Genomic DNA, 16,284 nt, shown 5'->3' with positions numbered 1-16,284 from the left:
TACCTTGTTTCAGTTTGTTAGTAGCTTGAAAGCCCATCTTCCATTGTAATCCTATAATGTAATTTAATTGATGCTTCTGGATTTTGATACATAAGGGACTTTGTCTCGCAATCAAGCATAATACATTCACTTAGCATGAATTTAAATTAGATTATTATTATTATTGAATTAAAGTTAATCTATATCAAATTTTTGAGAAATATTTTCTGTGATAATCACATCAAAATTTATTCATTTTTCCAACAAAATTATTATTATTATGAAATATTATTTTTTCAGAGAATTAAATTTATTTTATCTCTTAATCACTCACCATAGAGCACAAATTCAACTTAAATCAATTAAGTTGGGTACCTACGTTGTTGCAGAAGATGGAGGCGGTAAAAACCTTGCAGTGAACAGAGGAAGTCGTTTTGGATGGGATACTTTTAAGGTTTGTATAAAATTTGCAAAATTTTTTGAACCAATTAGCAGAAAATTTGCGGTTTCTAAGGTGAGATAATTAAGCTGTGCAAGTTGTGTTAAGTGTGAAGCCAAATTCACTCAGGATTCTAGATCCTTCTAGATCATATCTTTCTAGATCTCCACACTGCCATTAGTTTCTAGATCTCCAAGATTGGACATCTCCCACTCCAACAATACTGCAAAAATGATTATTCCCCAAATGCACTCTACCATAATCACCAGGATTATATGAAACAAGACTATCTTTGCATGGGGTTACATGGTGAGATGCCCCAGAGTCAAGGATCCAATCAAAGATGGACAAGATATATTGTTGAAACAGGTCAGGCATGTACCAGAAATGCACATGAGTTTAATCTCTATGGGACGATGGGATGATGAAGGCTATTCGACAAGCTTTGGAAAAGGAGGCTAGAAAATTAGCAAAGGTGCATTGGTCGTGGCCAAAGGACCCAAGACAGGAACATTATGCACATTGAAGACACTAATAGGAAAATCAAATTTGGTTGCTATCACAAAAGAAGAAAATTCAGCAGATCTATGGCATAAGCATTTGGGTCACATGAACGAGAAGGGCTTAAAAATCCATGTTGGTAAAAATTACAACTACAGATATGGCGTGTGAGAGATGGTACCTACCAGCTTAGAGCCTTCAATAAACAATTTGTTCGAGCCGTTAATGCAGGAGGTGGAAGTGTGGATGCTGTGACTAACACACCCGAAGAGTGGGAAACATTTCAAATCATAAGAAATCCCTCAAACAAGAACCAAGTCCATATCAAAGCCTACAACGGAATGTACATTCAGGTATCATGTCTCTAATAGATTATGTTTAAGGAGTCAGAGCAAATTCATGAAAATTTATGACATAAGTTATTAGGTACTATATGTATTGTCTTGTGGTTTAACAAGAACACGAACACTATCAGGCTCAATCACAAGATCAATTGACTGCCGAATTCCAAGGTGAGCCTAGGTGGAATGATGGCAATGCCGCAACATTCGAGATGAACATTGTAATTGGAGATAATGGCATAGGGGGGGAGTACCAACTAACAAATGGCCTTGGACCTGATTGAGCTCCTCAAGTCATGGAGGTACCTTAATATATGCTTTCTTATTCCCCACGTTAATTCAACTAAATTTCCCACGTTTCTTATTATCATTCAACTTAATACTTTTCTGGAGAATATATTTTGTTAACCCTTTTTCCTTTCAGTGGATTTCCCCTCTACCCTGTATTTCCTGGTGGTGTATTTGAATCTGTAGATTAGAATGACGGTTAGGAAAGGGGTTAATTGTTTAACCTCCAGTAACCTTCAATTTTTGTGATATTCCTTAAATCTGTAATGTGGTAACCTTCAACTTCTGTGATATTCTTGAAATCTGTAATGTGGTATCTATCTTTAATTGTAATAATAATAACAATTGCACTAATTGACTACTACACCAAGGACACTTTTAAGACATTTTTTAAGACAGTTTTATATTAAAATTTAATATCAATTGAATTGTTTTAAAAAAGTAGTTTAATACAAAAGCACTTTGAGACAAAAATATTTTAAGACGAAAATATTTTGAGACAAAACTTTATATTTAAGACAAAATTAGTTTGAGACAAACATTTAAGGACAAAATTCTATATTTAAGACAAAAACAATTTAAGACAATTATTTTAAGACAAAACTTTATATTTAAGACAAAAATAGTTTGAGACAAAAATATTTTAAGACAAAACTTTATATTTAAGATAATGGCCACTTTAGATGAAGCCTATTTAATACAATTAACAATTAAGACACAAACATATCAATTTAAGGCAATATTATCTAACAACTGCAAAATTGACTCTAACATTGCGCCCTAAGTTCGCCAGCTTGCACACAACCATTGTCTTGCACCTATACCGAGTTTGTTATTTTACTTACCATTCACGTTATCTTATATAAAGACAACGATTTGTTGGGCTCTTTGTTTTGTGGGGGTAATCAGCTAAGAAGAATGCGACAACATTTACAATTTCTTGGACATCAATTCCTCTTCTGTCCCTTTCATATCTGCTGATACGATTAGAGACAACTTGTTTATCATTGCATTCGACACTGCTATACGGCGGGGGATTTTAAGACAATTTTTTAAGAGAAAATAAATATTTTGTCTTCAAATTTTCAATATGAGGCGCTAGTAAAAAAAGGTAAAGATAAAGGATTAGGGGTCTGTCTACTAACATTCACCAAGTGGTTGGTTTACCATGGTTGTGAAGTGATATTCAACAAAGGAAAAGCGTTTCTCAGACACATAGCCACGGGACAAGTGAACCAGATTGGGGTTCATGTGAAGAACCTATATAAGCTAGATGTGGAAGACTGTGTTGCATTAAGCACTAAGGCAGAGAAAGTGCAGGTTGCGATGTCGATGAAATTTGGCACAAAATACTTGGTCATTTGCATCATGGTACCTCAAATATTATACAACAGATAACCACTGGCCTCCCTAAAGGAGAACTTAAGCACTAAGATGTATGAAACGGATGTACGTTGCAGAAGTACATAAAATCCACATTCCATGATCGGGACAAAAAAGCACATGCAGTCCTAGAAAGGATCCACTATGATGTTTATGGACCTTTCTCGATAACCTACATTGTCAAACACAAATATTTTGTCATTTCTATTGATGACTTCTCACGGAAGTGTTGGATCTTCTTCATGTGGAAGAAAGATGAGACATTCTCCAAGTTCGTAGAATTCAAGATACTGGTTGAAAAAGAAGCTAGCAAGAAGGTGAAGGCTCTATTGTAGCGGCTACAACACCCTCCAAAATTTTGGCCTGCACTTAAATTTCGGATCCTACTATAGATATTGTGATCGATCATTCCTTAGTCACTTATTGGTAAGTTGATGATCTCAAGCTTCCCTTTTCAATCTTAAGAGTCGTTCATGCTTTTATCTTTACATAGAATGTATCATCTCTTGGAATTTCGAAGTCTAACTGTTAGAAATCATTCATGTACTTTCTGATTTATTTCTGCCTACTTATTCTGTTTAATTAACAAGTTATTTACCATGTAAATACTGAAAATAAATACAATTACATGCTCAACACATTACAGATCATCAACTGAAGGAGAAACAAGCAAACAAGTGACACCATTGTTTTTGGACTAATGTCCCCAGAAAAATCGAATGCAGGAAAACCGGTGCAGCTATCTGAGGGTTTTATTATTAAGAAGTTTCAGAATACAATCAGGGTACCAAACCAGCTCACCCAACAAAGAATGATCTCGGTAGTAGTACCTCTTAGTCGGAGACAAATATTCTGGCTAAAACCTCGGATGAACAATCCCACAACTCTCAGCTCTAATTTTCCCCACGAAATCTCCAACATCTGCTTCTAGGGACTGCGTCAGCCTCTCTGGCCCAGCGTCAGCCTAGGGTCACCCCAACTTGCCCTGTGTTAGCCTATAGAGGCACTGCGTCAGCCTCTAGAGCCTCTATGTCACCCACGCTGGCTCTCTCTTGCACTGCACAGCTCCTGGATGCCTCTGCGTGGCCTCTAGTTGGCTTTGCATCCCTCTCTCCCGGCTTCTACACTGATGCTCCCTGTACCCTCTCTACCTCTGCACTTCTATATTCACTGCCCCTCAGCTGCAACTCTGATCACTCCTTCGATTTCCTCAGCAAGCCTTGCCCCAGAAAATCGAATTCTTGATCAACTTGGTGTGTTATCCAAGTGACCCTCAAGCCTCCTCTTATAATTTTCTTGTTGACAATTCAACGGCCGAGATTAAGTCCCTAATCAATGACTAAGATTACCTATGGCTTGATCCATGACTTTTGGACCCTTCTAACACAGTTTTATATTAATTCAATTTAATATTTTATTTTCCCTAAGTTTAGACTTAGGGACTCCATTAACAATATTAATTATTTTAATATCTCCCAAATTGTTTAGAATGTTCCCAAACAATTTCTAGGTATTGGATATCTCATGTGCTTTAGCCTCTCCACGAATTTTCATGGCTAGAGCACATCCAGTGCTACCCCAAATCAACACTCCCTCTTAGCGAGGACTCTGGTCTAGTAATACTCCTCACTGAGCATCATCTTGATCATAAAGCATTGGTCCTTGTGTTGATGCTAGGCCTACTTCCCATCATCCTTTGCACTGCTGCATCATGTACTGCTACCCATGGCCTTGTCACTGCCACTTCTGCATCCATACGACAACCCCTCTCATCATGCTGCATCGTGTTGCCCATAGCATTGCCACTGCTAACTGTTGCAATGCAACTCAGTTACTGAGAGGTATTTAATTGATCTCCCAACTCTGACATGTTTGTGAGGCTAGAGACACCCGTGATGCTGAAACTCCCTTTGTTGTTGACAAGTGCCCCTTCTCTGACCTCTGCGCTGCTACAACAACTCCATGCATCTCGCACTACTGCTTCATGCTGTCCTGGGAATCCTGCACTATAGCTCCCTCTATTGCTCCACTCGCAACCGTCTCCACTGACATCCGCCAGTACTGTTGCTCCTCTTCAAGGCTTCCGTAGCAAGGTATAATCCAAGAGGCTGGGTACCTCGAGGATCCTGCCCCTCATTGCCTGTAGTTCGTCTGACTACAACTCGATGTCTCCCCACTTCCTCTCAAGTGGCATGTGAGCACTCATGGCATGGTCATCATCTGTCTCCACTTCCTTCTCCGCCCTTGCTAGCGTAGCCTTGGTCTCGAAAGCCTCTCCCTTTCTCTTCTTCCTCGGACACTGGCTCGCATAGTGACCCAATTCCCCACAGTGGAAGCATTTGACCTTGGAGAGGTCCTTCTTCTATTTCTCCTGCTTTCCCTCAGATGCTAGGGCAACATCCTCCTCTTCCTCCTTGATTCTAACCCCCTTACCGCTGATTCTCGTCTTGGTCAGCCTTCTAATCTCTTCTTGATAAAGAGCTGCCCACAGTTCCTCCCAATCTGGAAGGGTCGACCTACCCAATATGCTCTGGAAAAACACCTTCCAGTCTTCTAAGATTGCATTCAAGGCTGTCCTCACCATCAATTCTTGATCCAGCATGACACCTATGGAAGTGAGCTAATCCCGAATCTCCTTCAATCGATCGAGGAAGGTGTCGATCTATTCTCCCTTCTGCATCTGGTATGACCATAGCTGATTTTCTAGGAGCATCTTCCTCTACACAGAAGTATGTTGATACAATTTTGTCAGGGCCTCCCACATCGCATTTTCCATGTCCTTTTTGGCAATATGTGGTACCACATGGTCCTTGACCCCATCAAGGATGATGCTCTTGGCCCTCGCCATTGCCTCCTCGTACTTATTGTTCTCAGCTGGGTCAATTGGGATTGCTATCGTCTTCAAGGCGAAGTGCTTAAGACGATTCATGTCTAGAACGAACAAGATTTTGGCCTTCCAGACTATGAAGTTTGAGGCTCTGTCAAGTCTGTCCTGGTCTCTTACCCTGTTCACTGCTATTTCGCTGCTCCTCTACTTCCCTCCTGGAAGTTTTCTTTGTGACTCCCTCTGAGCCTCAATTTCCCTCTTGGAAACCCCTCTGCCAATGTCAAGATGCCCCCACTCCAATCGTTAGTGTAGCTGCACCATTGATCTGGATTTCTTAGCTAGAAATCCTCGGTAACAACTCCCTCCTCCTTGGTCTTACCCTGTTGGGTATTGTTCTTACCATAGTACCCCACCAGCTTCACTCTGTAACTTAACCATAACCTCTTCTGCCTTAGCAAACTGAAGGTTAGAGCTTCTAGGCTCTATGCAATCCCAACACGAGCAAAATCCGCACCTCCTGGCCACGAGCGTCAATCCTTCCTGACTTAGAAAGATGACCACGCACTGCATAGTTCAGGTCTTCTCCCTTCTGCCACTGTGCTGATCCTCCTCCCAGATCAAACTTGATGATGCAGGCACTGCGTCACCCCTTCCTCAATGTTTCTCCACTAGGAACAACTTCTGTTACTCGGGATAGTTGTTTCTTCTACTGCTTCTCTGCTCAGATGATGCCCTCAGTTATTTTGTGATCTGCAACCACGCTCCGATACCATGTTGGAATTTTTAAGTCTAACTGTTAGAAATCCTTCATGTACTTTTTGATTAATTTTTGCCTACTTATTCTGTTTAATTAACAAGTTATTCACCACGTAAATACTGAAAATAAATACAAGGACATGCTCAACACATTACAGATCATCAACTCAAGGAACAACATGCACACAAGTGACACCGTTGTTTTTGGACTAATGTCCCCAGAAAAGCCAAATGCGTGAAAACCGGTGCATCTATCTGAGGGTTTTATTGTTAAGCAGTTTCAAAATACAATCTGGGTGCCAAACTGGCTCACCCAATAGAGAATGGTCTCGGCAGTAGTACCTCTCAGTTGGAGACAAATATTCCAGCTAAAACCCCAGATGAACAATCCCACAACTCTTTGCTCCAATCTGCCCCACGAAATCTCCAACATCTACCTCTAGGGATTGCGTTAGCCTCTCTGGCCCAGTGTTAGCCCAACGTCACCCCAACTTGCCTTGCTTCATCCTATGGAGGCACTGCGTCAGCCTCTAGAGACTTTGTGTCACCCATTCTGGCTCTATCTGGCACTGCACAACTCCTGGCTACCTCTGCGTGGGCCCTTACTCGCTCTGCGTGGCCTCTAGCTGGCTCTGTGTCCCTCTCTTTAGGATTCTGCGTTAATGCTCCCGATACCCTATCTGCCTCTCTACTTCTGTATTCACTCCCCCTTAGCTGCAAATCTGATCACTCCTTTGATTTCCTCAGCAAGCTCTTCCCTAGAAAATCGAATTCTTGATCAACTCATTGTGTTCTCCAAGTGATCCTCAAGCCTCCTCTTATAATTTTCTCATTGACAATTCAATAGCCGATCTTAAGTCCCTAATCAATGGCTAATATTAACTGTGGCTTGATCCCTGACTTTTGGACTCTTCTAACACAGTTTTATATTAATTCACATTAATATTTTATTTTCCTTAAGTTTAGACTTGGGAACTCCATTAAAAATATTAATTATTTTAATATCTCCCAAACTGTTTAGAATCTGCCCAAACCATTTCTAGGTATTGGAGGTTGTGACTAGCATGATCTTATGACTAACTAGGCATGATGCAAGGCATCCTAAGTGGGATGAAAGATGTTTGATGATATGTATATGGTCAGTACACTCCTTTACATTACTCATTTTCATTAATCCTTGCCTTGTATCTTGCATGTACCCTCACTGCTTGTCAGATTTGGCTATGTGCTACCAGCAATCTCTTAGCTCTTTCCTGACAAAGCAGGGGAAGGAATTTCCTTCGAACTTATTTCTTCAAGGCTCTTCATATAAAGTATAGAGCTAAGATAAGGAGATGTGGAATATCACTATCAAACTCTTGAAAATACTTTGCATGTTTGAATATATCCAAACGATTAAGCTACCACTCAATAACATTGTCAATCTTGGAAGACTCAAGAAAGATCACATCTCTAGATATTATAAAATTCTTATTCACTTCATCATAGAGATGGTATGCTTTGGAGGTATGAGTACCCAAAGAAGATACATTTGTGACTCCTTGCACTGAGTTTTTTTATCTGTTCCTTTGGTACGAAGGCATAAAAGGAGGAACCAAAAACTGTGAGATTCCTCACCGACGGAATGTGGCCATACCACATTTCATAGGAAGTCTTGTTTCTAATAACAAGAGATGGATAGGTAAACCAAGAACGCAAATATTTAACTAAGTATAGACACAAAAAAATGCAAGCACATAGCAAACCAATCAAAACGAAAATTCAACAATTGACACACACACACACACACACACACATACAAATATATGCGTTCAACTATTCAAGGAAAGCGAAAATTCAAGGTACACGAAGAGGTGCATATGAAAAAAACAAGGGACTGATATGACAAAGTCATAAGTGCATTTTTTTAGTGCAAAAAAGGAGAGCTTACCCATAAGGAGCGTGCAGTGCAATCACAAATGGAAGCCTTGCTATATACTCAGAAAGTGTGTGAACCTCCAAGCAACAAAACAAACTGTAAAATGAACTATTGGGGAGGGCTTATATTTATAACTAGCTCACATGTGTGAGCTCGTTGGCCTTTTGAAGTGCACCCAACACATATTCTTGCGACAAGGGGGGTCGACTAATGTTTAGAGATGTGCTTGCATTGATCATGATTGGCGTTGGTTTTGAGAAGTGAACTAGATTTCCAAACAAAGGTGCACTACAAAGGGAAAGAGCACGAAGCTTGTGAGGGAAAAGTGTGTTTACACTTAGGGATTTTCAAAGAAAACTCGAATGAATTCAAACACTGAGGGGATTTCAAACAAGTTCAGAGTGACCTTGACCACTTAGGCATATCAAGAATATTATCAATAAGGGCTCCAAAAATTATATGAATTCAAAATTTTGGAGGGTGGTTGTAGCAGCTAAAACATATGCATAAAAGCATTTGGTGAAGCATCAAAGGAATACTCGATGAGTGAAAGAATCCCTTTGAGTTGCGCATTCCTAGAATGTCCATCTTTTTAGAAATCTTATTGAAACCACACATGAGAAGTGTAGAAAGGAAGCATTGAGAATGCCTCTCTTTGTGTTGTGTGGGTCCATTGTGGCCACACTTTCGATGAGAACCATCCTTGGATCAATGGTATGAAAGATATGATATTAAATTCTATGTGGATGAAGGATATTGGCCTTCATACCTACACCATTGATATCCTATAAGATATTTTCCCTTTTCTGGTTTCTTGTTATGTATCGTAGTTGAGACATCACCCATAATGATTGGGCATACTCTAGGTTTAACGAGACTTTAATGGAACTAATGAGTTAACTTCATGAAGGGGAATGACCTTCCTGACCCCACCCTATAATGTTGAGTGAAAAATTCCCTCATGGCTTCATGGTTTAGCATGGGGGTGGCCAGATTCAAGAATGAATGCAGTGTAGCTAAGACTATGGTGAGGTAGAACATGGCTCACCCTTCATGAGTTGTAGACAACACAAAATATTCATTACATAAGTACCCTTGTGGAATTCAACTTTGGAATGTAAACCATGTTAATAAAAAACAAATGATGATTGATGAAATGAGTATATGTATGCACTAATATGCTAAATGGATATTATGGCATATGTGATGTCTATTTATAATGTGAATAATAGAGTTGGATGCAATGGTTGTATAGTATTCATATGCATTTTAATCAATCTTTAATGTGCATTTATGATGTTCTTTTCATGACTATGAATAGGGATGTAATGGTTCACTTAAGCATGTGATTAATGGACTACTAGTCACAATTATTAATAGTGTTCATAGTCAATTCGTAGAGGGGCCAAAAATTCTCTAAGTTTATTGAACTGATCAAAGAGTCTTGTGGATGATATGGACTTTGAGACAAAAATATAAGCCTTGATCTCAGAAAATGATACTTAAGGGAAAGAGTATTCTCAGAACATCTGGCGGAAAGTATTAAAGATTTCACTAAAGAACTCTCGAGTTGGTAAAGTATACTAAAGAAACTAAAGGAAAGGCCTAGAATATGGTAGTGAGATGAAGGAGTATGGATACATTCAAGGATAACAAGGAACTTTGTAGTTTTAGAAGTCATTTTGGTAGACCCATGCCCTCTAAAAATATCTTCCATCTTTGGAGACAAATTGAGGAAATCCATTCTATATGGCTATTTTCCTTGGAGAAATTTAGAGATTGGTTCCCCTTTAGATTTTTGGACTATTTGGAAATTTGGTGTTTGGGGGTCCTAGCCTCAATGCTTGGTAATATGTCCAATAAGGGGGCTATGACCAAGAGCTATCCAAAATGGGTATTAAGAACCAAAGGACATAATATCATTTGTCAGGTATTGGGCTAACGACATAATGAATACCTCTATTACAAGCGAACTCCAACATAGTGTATCAACTGGCCAACATATAGTTTACCAAAGTATCTGGTATCAGAGATTAGGACATGGTATAACAAATACCAATGAGAATAACCTGATACTAATAGATCCCAATGATAACCATCGAATGTTAGGGACATTTCCATTATCTTTCTATGACATCATATCTCGAGAACAAGTCATCATACTGATCCATCTCTTGTGAAGCATGGTGTTTGGAACCATGGAGAGGTTGCCCACAGCTAATGCTGTAAATTTTCTTGGTTTGATTACAACGTCAGTGTTAGAGGAGTATCAGAATTTATGTGTGGAATGAGGGCCTCATTTGCCCCATTGGAATGGAGGGTTTGTCAAGAAAATGGAGAGACCAACACCAATGTTTGAGAGCCACGAGACGAGGGTTTGAGAGTCGCTTAGGGTTTGAGAGCCATGAGATGAGGGTTTCTCTAATGAGCATTCAGGGAAGCAGGCCCAATGGTTATACCCCTTACGAGCATTCAGGGCAGCAGAGCACATAATCCTTTATTGGTGGGTGGCGGGAGATAGATATTAAGAGACCATAATTCATAGGAAAAGTGGGAGACAGGGGTGCCAGCTGAGTGGGAAGCAATAGGAAATAGCAGGCTAGGTTGGCTGAAAATGGAAACAAGCCGGCTGAAACCACTGAATTTGTTTTGGTGTAGAGGTTGAAAATCATTTTGGTGGCAAATTGTTTTAGTTTTTGTATGCTGGGGCTTTCATTATGATTTTGCAAAGGCATTGGAAGCTGAGCTAGATGTTTCAAGGAACACAGCAAAGGGTTTATTTTCCAAAGGTATTTTCCTTTCAATTTGATGTATTTTCCTTGTATTTTCCAGAGGTATTTTCCTTGCATAGTTGAAGGCATTGGTATTGAGGTTTCTTATGAAGTGTTTGGCATTGCTATTGGTTTGGGTGGACAGGGTAATGCAACCTTGTGTCTATCTTTTGGTTTAATCTGAATTTGATAATAGCCTGATTTCATATCAAACTTTGAGAAGATTTGACTATTATGAATCTTTTTCATAATGACTTCTTGCCTGGGTAATGGATAATTAAAATATTTTGTGATAACATTTAATGGCTTGTAATTTATCACCATTCTTACTTTTCCCCTTACCATTTCTACATGATTTCTAACCACAAATGCAGAACAACAATAATGAGATTTGGATTCAGATATCAAGTTTAGATATATTAATTCTTTCACCTGATTTTTAATCTCCTGTTCATATTGAGGTGTATAAGGTATGAGTTTTCCTTTAACTCCATTATCATGTAAAGTCTCGATTTCTTGTTGTGGGCTTGTCGTATCCCAAAATTCTTGAGGATTGTTTGAACATAATTTGTTTAATTCATTATATACTTCTTTTTATTCAACAGACCAGGATTCATCTTTTAAAGCTTTATTTCTATGACTGACTCTTTCTTCATATTTTTGTAAAACTTCTTTCCAATCTATGGAATCATTTTCAGTCTTTCTTGATGAACTCCTTTTGTTTTGATTTATTATTTTTCCCTTAATTTCAAAATATGCTAATGTTAGTCTTTTTACACTAACAACTTTTTTCTTGATGTTGAAAATAATTCTATCTTCTGAAATTGTTGCTGGTAGTACATAAGAGATAAAAGGCATACCCAATAATAGACTGCTAGTTGAATCATAATGTTGAATTGCACTAATATTTATGATTTGTCTCCCCAACTTCATCTTGATATCATCAACATAATGTGTAAGAGTAATCTTTCCTCCAATAGTCTCAGAGGTGAGAATATTCCTTAATGGTTTCCATTGTTTTTTGAATAAGCTGGGACAAGCCAAATTATTAGAACCACCTGTATCAATAAATTCATCCAACTGCAACCATTCTTTTCCAACTTAAATTTCAATAGGTATATATAGAAGATTATTTGTTCTGACAATTTCCTTTAAGAAATTTGACTTTGCAACTTCATCAATTTAATTGGGAACAATAGTAGATGAAGATTCAATTTGTTTTGGCCTTGGACACAAACTAGGAGCTAGAGAAAAAATATCAGTTTTCTTTTCTATTGTTTTTCTTCTTCTGAGCTTTCTATTGATTGAGAATCTATTTCAGTTTCTTTAGAACTTTCTTCTGTTTCTTCTGTAATTTCATATTCACATTCTTCACATTCAGAAAAATCTGAATCATATTTGTTCATTTTTAAACTGTTATGCACTTCAATTTCCTTTTCTTCTTCTTCCTCAGTTTTTGTTAACATATATACATCAGAAACTTCATCTTCTGACTCGACAACTGGCCAATTATCTACAAATTCATCTATTTTTGTACATTTTTTTAGCTTTGAAGACTTGCTTTTTGGACATTTTGCCGCAAAATGAACTTTTTCTTTACATATGAAGTAACAACCTTCTTTTATAGCATTCTGTCTTCTTTTAATGTACCTGTATTTTTTAAATGGTTTTCTAAGATTAGATATCTTCTTGATCTTATATTTTCCATATCTTTTCTTATGATTTTTCTTCTTCATTGGCATCCATGGAAGCACTTCTCTACAACATTCTTGAGAAGGATTTATAGCATTATCTTGAGCATTCTTTTTCCAACAAATATTTTTCAGGACGAAAAAAGCTAAATATTATATTATATGAGAGATATAAAAGGCAATATGTTTACATCTGTAGATGACCCATAACATTGGGTCAAATAAAAATGGAACAGCATGGAAGCATATCCAGATAACAAAATGGTTCCTACCAGGAGAGACAGATCTGGGAGATACCCATTGTATAAAGATCCAAAGATCATAGAGGGCGCAAATCAAAAGCAGATATCGACTATCTGAAGCAAAATATATACATGAGCAAAGACAAAGGAAGAGGATTCTGCCGAGAAAGAGATCATGAAGCAGCATCATAAAACCAAAATGATCCAAGGAGAACCTGTGAAACAAAGTTACACAACCTAGAAGTCCGGGAGAGAAAACTCTTGGATATAAAAGATTTCCCCTTCAGAAAAAACCTGCAAAAACCATAATCCTGGAGCTGATTGAAGACCCATTTTTGACAGAGAGTCGGCCTGCAAATTTTTGTCCCTACTGATATGGTGAATTGTGCCTCCAACCAAACAACCCCAGAAGAAATTGATCCTATCCATCCAGCCAATCAGGTGAGGCATTAATATATGATTTTTTCTTGAGACGAAATCTACCATTACTTTCGAATCTCCAAATACCGAGACATGCTGAATATCAAGAAAGAGGCAAAATTTTAATAGTCCAGCGAGAGCCATAGCCTCCGCTTTACTGTTGGAGCCTTTCCCCCCATTCCAGTGAATGGAAAAATGAGTGTTTTCATTAATCATAATGAGTATACCACAGCCACAAGAGCCTTTCTGCTCAGCTCCGTCGAAGAACGCCTTAGGGAAAGATGAGAGCTCCTTTGATTGATCAGTACATGCGACCTTTTTTTGATTGATAGGCTTCTGCGGAAGGGCTTCAAAGGAAGCAACAATTTTAAAGAAGATTTCCGAGCAAGTAGATTTAATGCCATTGAATATATTGCTGTTACGCCACTTCCAAATGCTCCACAGAGAAAAGATGAAGATCCTTCTCCATGATTCCTTCTGCTCGCTGCACCATAGAAACATTTCAGAAATTGAAGCATGCGTCATATGCTGAATTCCATAACTGATCTCCAAAGCCTGCCATATTTGTTGCGATTTTTTGCATTTTAAAAACAAGTGAACATTACTTTCCCCCTCTGACCTACATAATGAACATAGACCTGGCCCGTGCCATCCTCTTTTCATTAAATTTTCCCAGGTTAAATTCTTGTTGTGGAAGGTTAGCCAAGCAAAAAGAATCATTTTTGAAGGGCAACCATCCTTCCAGAAAATTCGAGGGAAAACAGGATTGCGCGCAAGAAGCTTCGAGCCAATTAAATGCTGATATACATCTTTAACTCTTACTACGTTCATCTCTTTCGAAAGATTCCATATAAGATAATCAGAATCCACAGAACGAAAAATGCCACAGTTTCTAAGGCCCGCCCTGATGCAATCCCATTGAAGTGCGATCGCCTGAGGCATTTCCAGAACGTCTGCATCTTTCCACAGAGGAATGGGTCCCTGCCAGCCCGCAATCAAACTATCCCAATAGAAATGACCTCTTCTATGAAAGAAATTCAATAAAGACTCTGGTACATTGACCTCCTCAGTGCCACTCTTGAACTGATCCTTACCAATAAGAATCTTACTACCAGATTGAAAATGCCAGATTAAGTTCTTCAAAAAATAGTTTTCAATCTTGCGAAAGCTGAGCCAAATTGAAGAACCATATGAGGCACCGATCTTTCCTTTTCTGAACCAGAACGGTAAGTCCTTCCTTCCTAAGTATTTCGACTGAATCATGTTACTCCATGGACCTTCACCATGAACAGCTCTCCACAGCGACTTGCATAAAAGGGCCTTTCCGAAGGAGCGCATATCGATCAAACCCCAACCTCCCATGCTCTTTGGTAAAGAGATACTGGATAGCTTTGTGAGATGGTATTTCCTCCTATCCACTTGACCACCCCAAATGAAGTTAGCTGTTAATCTATTCATGCTATTAATAATACTCGCAGGAAGAAAAAATAAATGCGCCCAGTAAACCGCGAGTTGATTTAATACTGATTGCACCAGAATCACTCTTCCCACCAAAGAGAGGCATCTGAATTCCCAAGCTGAAATCCTCCTGTAGAATCTATCCAGGATCCATTTCCAATCAGTTTTTGAGTAACCATTAGCTTTTATCTGAAAACCCAAGTACTTAATACCACAACTGATAGATTGCACATTAATTCCAAAAAGATCAGATAACCATGCAACAGCTTCTTGATTTATATCATTGTGATAGATTGTTGACTTCTCATTGTTAACTTGAAAACCTGTAGCCTTTTGGAAATTTTTTATGATTTCATAGAAGCATATCCAAGTGAACATGCAAAACAAGCCGAATAAGATGATATCATCTACAAATAAATTGTGAGAGATTGAGATATTTCTGCAGATTTTTAGGGGGCGGCACATGTTTTCCTTGACAGCCTTATTGATATACAGGCTAAGAGAGTTCATTGCCAGAATAAATAAAAGCGGGGAGAGGGAGCATCCTTGACGAAGACCCCTTTCCGCACAGAAGAAAGGAGATGGTATCCCATTGATGATGATCACATAGTCCACTATTTCAATGCAAGCCATGATCCAGTTGATCATGTTGGTTCTCAACCTAATCTTTGCGAGCAAACACCTGATGAAGCCCCAATCCAAGCAGTCGTATGTCTTCCAGAGATCGATCTTGAGAATAATCGCATCACATTTTTTTGAATGAATAGCATACAGACCCTCTTGAGTACTTGCAACTGCATCATGAATGTTTCTACCTTTTAAAAACCGTGTTGCTCCTTTGTTAGGAACTCTGAAAAAACTCCTTTGATTCTCTCAGCTATGATCTTTGAAACAATCTTGAAGGAGATGTTACATAGCGAAATCGGCCTAAAATTCTTGAAAGATTGAGCATCCCCCTTTTTGGGAATGAGCGCTATGTTAGTGGAGGAGTTTTTTGATTGATACTACCCGACATTTTGGTACCCTCTACCATCCTCAATAGATCAACTTTGATGATATCGAAGAAATGAATGAATAACTCTATCGTCCAGCCATCTGGACCAGGACTCTTGTCCCTTTTAAAGGATTTTATAGTAGCAAGCAGCTCCTCCTCTGAAACTGGCTGGAATATTTGATCATTTAAATCACCATCAAACATCTGTGGGAACAGATCAATTCCCCATAGAATATCCTGGATTTTGCATTTATTCGATCTTTTATACTGATTTTT

At 38.6% G+C, this 16,284-nt stretch overlaps 1 pseudogene; it reads left to right on the top strand.

The window, feature by feature from the left end:
• Positions 1-16,284, top strand: part of LOC149179692 (putative glucan 1,3-beta-glucosidase A) — a 60,674-nt pseudogene that overhangs the window by 353 nt on the left and 44,037 nt on the right.

The sequence above is a fragment of the Pinus tabuliformis genome, chromosome 3_2, assembly GCF_031772625.1.
Source record: "Pinus tabuliformis cultivar Carrire ecotype Pingquan chromosome 3_2, CPIR1, whole genome shotgun sequence".
In the NCBI taxonomy this organism is placed as follows: Eukaryota; Viridiplantae; Streptophyta; class Pinopsida; order Pinales; family Pinaceae; genus Pinus; species Pinus tabuliformis.
Note: the sequence above shows the minus strand (reverse complement) of the source record. Positions and strands in the feature narration are given on the sequence as shown.